Below are 6,036 nucleotides of genomic sequence, written 5' to 3' on the forward strand. Positions count from 1 at the left end.
TTTTCCAGATATTCCAGTGTTCAAGTAAGTGTTAGACCATTCATCGATAAGACCAAAGAGTATTCATCGATAAAAAAAATAATTGCCTCAAATTGATAGAGCTTTTAAATTTAAATATCATAAATTTTACAATGTATCCAATAGTGCGGTCGGCAAATTTTTCGATTTTGACCAGACACAAATGTATTGATTGTTACTGTACTTACCTGAAGGGTGCTTCTGGTACAAGCAGATCAGAAACAAATCTTTTCTGTATCACGAAGTCATGGGCGTAGTGGTAGCCGAATAAATTGCATAGTAGAACAATTGTTCGGAGGATGTTTGAGATTTATAAAACAATTTTGTCGAACATATTTTGACAGAATGGACAATTGGCCGAAAATACTTTTCTCTGCCCCTAAGGCATGGGTATTCAGCATGACCACGCTGAGGGTGATGGTTCCGATTCTCGGTCGGTCCAGAAACTTTTCGTAATGGCAATTTCCTTGGTTTTCCATACGATTTATACATGCAAAATTACTATTGTTAGAGAAAGCTCACAGTTATGAACTGTGGATGTGCTCATAGAACACCAAGCTGAGACACAAATTCCTCGAATTTCCACTTGTTACATCAGGTTACGCCAATGCTTCTATCTGACCTGATATGGTTGATGCAGCGTTAGTGGTGGTATCACGCCAACAATACCGCCGCCAAGTGATACGTGTGGGGCATGTGTGGTTTGGAGTATGGCACACAGGTGCAGACACCATGCGTACGAAGTGGCATTGCCGGTCGGTGGTAAGGCGTATTTGCGACGTTAAGCTTGTCAAATTATATTTTATATTTCAGTGCAGGTCGAATAGGTACGGCACGCGGAGAGGTGGCTGGCTCGATGATCCATAAATATTTATGGAAAAAATGCCTGCTTCCTTCAGGGACACTTTCAACCTATGTATTTAAATGTCGAAGTGCGTTTGACGAGGAGTGCATCGGGAGCTATGAGAGGCGAGGGGCGTTCTCTCGTGGGAGTTGAGGATGTGTCATAATTTGATATTGAAGGGTTTCCGTTGCGAGGGATGCAAAATAGACAAAGTGGCGTTAGGCTCGATGCGTGTCACGGGTATTGGGGGATAAATGACGAGATTTCGAAATGCGATGTCATGCCTTTTTGAGTGACGCCAGATGGGTTTGAAGGAAGGCAGAATAATTCGGGATATTTACATGGAAATTAAAATGTTATTAGCATGTAGGGTGAAAGTTTCATAGAAAATGGAAAAGTTATCGAATGACGGTTAGTTAGATGATGTTTATTCGGGTATAATAATCGCTATGGTGCACAGTTACACGATATTCAAATAATGGATTATGCAATGTAAAAATAGTTCAAACTCATCATCCCCTCTTCTCAAAGTGACCCTTTCTGTATGAGACCTCTAAATTCTTGTGCTTGTCGGGACAATTTTCAAAAACCAATCCCCAGTATTTTCATTGTAAAATCAGAGCTGATCACCCGAATTTTCCAAATAACGGCCACTGGTATACCACCAAGTAAATGGCGCCTTAAAAACATTGTAAGGATGATTTTTCCGAATCGTTACGATATTTTTTTTAACAAAAAAAAAAGAAAACATACACCGTTCAGTGAAATTTATTTCTCTCGAGTGCATCTTGTTTTTGTAATTGTTTGAAAGAGTTAGGGACAGACTTGTCTTGAGATTTGTGCGTCCGAAATTCTGATGCATTGTTGAAGCGTGAAAATCCTTATCGCCAAACTTGCTTTTAAAGGAACTTGGGTACTAGTGTGGGTCATCGGAACCGTTTTCTCAGATCAAAGCATTTTTGGTTCCGTTTCGGGTCCTGAGTTTGAGCACGTTCGGTTGCGTCTACACTTTGCGCATTGCAATTGGGTTTTTAAATTAACAATAATGTATTGATTTTTTGATTTTATACGAAAGAGCACCTTTTTCTAAGCCTGTATGATTTTTTTCAGATTTTTATAATTTTATTTTGATACCTCAATTCAATTACAAAGAGATTTTTTGAAATCACCTTTTGACAGCTGGGCAGCTGCTTGACAGCTCCGCCCAGTACAAAATGCGACGAGGGGTGATTCGACAAATCGCTCCCATACAAACTTTAAATCGATTTTTAAATAGGTTCCCGGGCACCAAAATTCATGAAAATTTGGATTTCGGCTCAGTTTGGCATGCAGATTCGGAATATGAAATTATCTCAACACCACTAAAGAAGCCAATTGAAATTTGTATGGGATTTTTTATGGGAAAACATACTTGTTGCATTTTAGCCATAAGTTGAAAAAGTTTGTCTGAAACTTTTAACCGATACTGTAAAATGATAGCCTAGGATGTTCTGAAAAACTTTGTTGAAGACCGCAAAGCGATCTGATGCTTGTGAAAATAGTTATAACCAACGAACCGCATGCATGTGTTTATGTTTTAACATGTAAAGGAATAGCAATAGCAACAAAATCGAGCTGTTTCGCCAAGCAATGCCAACGCTATAACTTTTTTCATAAGCATCAGATCACTTCGCGGTCTTCGACAAAGTTTTTAAGGACACCCTAGGCTATGTTTTCACTTTATCGGTTACACGGATTTAGAAAAAATTGAGCTTGTTATGAGACAAATGCAAAAAAAGTGTGTTTTCCCATGTAAAACCCCATACAAACTTCAAACGCAATGCGCAAAACGTAGACGTAACTGATCGTGCCCAAAAGGAGTCCGTGAAATGGGATCAAAAAAGCTTTGATCTGATGGGATACCGTCGTGCGGGGCTTCCTTTTACACTTTTTCATGGTTTTTCAACTTTATGACATTAAAACTCCCAGAGTAGAGAATGGATTTCCACAATTTTTACACATAATAATCGTGAGTATGTATGTAGGATATATGCAAAATTTGAACTAAATGCATCAATAAACAAAAAAGTTGTTCATACACCAATTGGACACATCTCATATAGAACCGCATGGGGGTTACTTTGGACATTTTTATCTACAACAAAATTGCATTACAAATTCGGTGTCAGGCCATTCGGCCGAAGGTCATTAGGCCGAATGGTCATTAGGCCGAATGGTCATCAGGCCGAATGGTCATTGGGTCTTCTTCTTGCCGTTACGTCCCCACTGAGACAAAGCCTGCTTCTCAGCTTAGTGTTCTATGAACACTTCCACAGTTATTAACTGAGAGCTTCCTCTGCAAATGACCATTTTGCATGTGTGTATCGTGTGACAGGCACGAAGATACTTTATTGATGCTGAATCTACTGATATTTTACCCATGAATTTTTCCTTCTTTTAAATATAGTGTGTTCTTTCTAGCATCATTGCGAAAATAGTTTTTGGCGCTGAAACTGCTGATATTCAATTAATAATTTTTTCCATCTTTAAAACATAGGCTATTCTTTCTAGTTTCATTGTTGAACTAGTTTTTGGCAAAAAATGTTGGAAAAGGTAAAAACAACGGCTAACTTTCAATTCGCCTGATGACCATTCGGCGGCCTAATGACCATTCGGCCTAATGACCTTCGGCCTAATGACCCAGCATCGTATATGCGTTTTAAGAAGGTTCTGTGCTACCTTTGGTATTATGAGCAGCGTGATATTGCTATATAGAGCCTGGAAAAAGGGGTAATCAATCGTTTATTTAGGTGAAACGGTCATTTATGATATATATATATATAACGATACAAATATTCGATTGTATATGCTACGTTGATACATTTTGAATTAATTGATCAACCCTTTGAATTTTATGAACTCTAGAAACAATGCTTACAGACCAAATGTTCTGATGCGTTATGTATATTTTATTGGTTAATTCGATGTTTTTTCTCGTCCTGATAAGCAATAAACGGTCTGTTTGAAAAATAATGTCAACCAAATGAAGGGAAAACTATTGCTTCATAATAGTCCCAAAGACATCAAACAGATTTGAACAATATTTTGAATTCAAAATATTCCATATTTAAAAGTCCAAAGTAGCCTCGCATTTCAAAAGTACCCCCGCACGATGGTACCATTGAATTTTTAATTTTTCCATATAAACGATGACCCACTCTATTGGGTACATATTATGGGTCATTAAAAAGAAAACATATGATTCCATCATAATTCTCATACACTATGAATTTGTGTATTTACCATTTATAAACTATAACCATTAAATCTAGAGACTATTTTTGTTTCAAATACTGAGTACATAGAGCTGACAAGACAATTATCAATTGGTGGGAAGTGATTGTGAAATTTATTAGTTTCTTGTTCACTACATAATTATTTCTAGAATAAATAAATAAGTTTATGTGACGGCTGTTTTGCTACTATGAACCTGGAGGGATGGTTAGAACACAAGACTATCACGCTAAGGTAGAATCCCAATCACACTACCGATATACTAAAAAATGTAGGTCAGAAGGAAAGTAATGCCGTGGATCCTGAGATGAACTAGCATCGCGTCGACAATCTTGTTAATAATGACAAGAAAAGCAAAGAGCACCTCCCTGAAAAAATGAGCCGATTATAACTTAAGAAATTACTGAAATAATCTCTGTAGGAGTTTTATATGAATACCAACAGAAATTTATAAAAAAAAAAAATTGAATTTCCTGAAGAAATCCTTGGAATACTGATAGAGTCACAGGAGAAGTTTGTAAATAGATTTCTAAAGGAGTTTACGTAGAAATCTCTAAAGGAGTTCTTAAAAGACACCATGGAGGAAATCCAAGGAAGATTTCTGAAAAAAATAACGCCATTTTATACTTAATCGATCGAAGAATATTTTAAGAAACTTCTAGGGAATTTCTAGCAGGATCTCTTAAAATAGTTTTTGAAGAATTCCCTCAAAATTCCTCAATTTAATTTCTGGACTATTTCAGAGCGAATTACTGAAGGAATCCGTGGAAGTTAATCATCTGCAAATATTCATAGAAAAATCTGCTTGTAATTAAAAAAATATCCTGAAATACTCTGGGGAAAATTTATGAATAAACACTTGAACGAATCAGAGGAATTTCTGAGAAAATATATGGAGGAATATCCAGGGGAATTCCTAATGGAATTTGGGCATTTTTTTTCTGGAGGAATTCCTGAAGAAATTCATCCATGATCCACTGAAAGAAACTATGCAAAAACCTTTGGAGGAATCCCTTAAGATATTTTGGAGATATTCCATTTGAAAATTTAAAATCCATGCCTGCAGAAATTGCGGAAGCAAACCATGCAAGATTCAAAAAAGGAATATTAACCGAAGTTTGTGGAGGAATCTCTAGAGGAATTCCCAAAGAAATCCTCAGAAGATTTTATAAAAGCTTCTCTGAAAGGTTTTCTTAAAGAACCACTCGAATAATATTTAAAGTAAACTTTGGAGGAACATTCAATGGAATCGATGGATCGAGGAACAACTGAAGGAAACTATGGAAGGTTTTCTCAAGAAATCCTTGAAGGAATTTAAAGAAATCCTGGTAAAATCTCTAAAGGAACTTCTGAAACAGCTCGTAAACGAATCCCTTAAGAAATTTTTGAAAAAAGTTCTGAAGGAATTTATGAAAGAAATCCATGGAGGAATTTCTAAAAAAAAACTAAATCCTGGCGAGATTTTTTTTTTGAAAAAATCCGAGAAGAAATTCTAAAAAAAACACTGAATTCTCGAGAGATTTGTTTTTGAAAAAATCCGAGAAGAAATTCCTCGAAAAATCCTTGGAGAAATTTTCCCTAGAGAATTTTCTGAGGGAATTTTCGTTAAATTTTTTGAAAAACCACTGGATGCGATTCTGAAGATGTCCCTGAAGGATTTTTTTAAGGAAGCCCTTAGAGAAAATTCAGAATAATTTCATGGAGGAATTTCCAAAGCATTTCATGCCAGATTCTTTTTAATTTAATTGTTTTAAGTAAAAAGAAAAGCGGATTAAGTGCTGGTCCTTTTAATTCCACTAAGAATTTGCATCCTTTGACACATATTTCGACCTCAACTGTAAGGTCATCTTCAGTGTCTCGTACTTGACTCTTTTGTAAAGTTTAATTCTTTTGTAAAATTT

The sequence above is a fragment of the Aedes albopictus genome, chromosome 3 (genome assembly GCF_035046485.1).
Source record: "Aedes albopictus strain Foshan chromosome 3, AalbF5, whole genome shotgun sequence".
Lineage (NCBI taxonomy): Eukaryota > Metazoa > Arthropoda > Insecta > Diptera > Culicidae > Aedes > Aedes albopictus.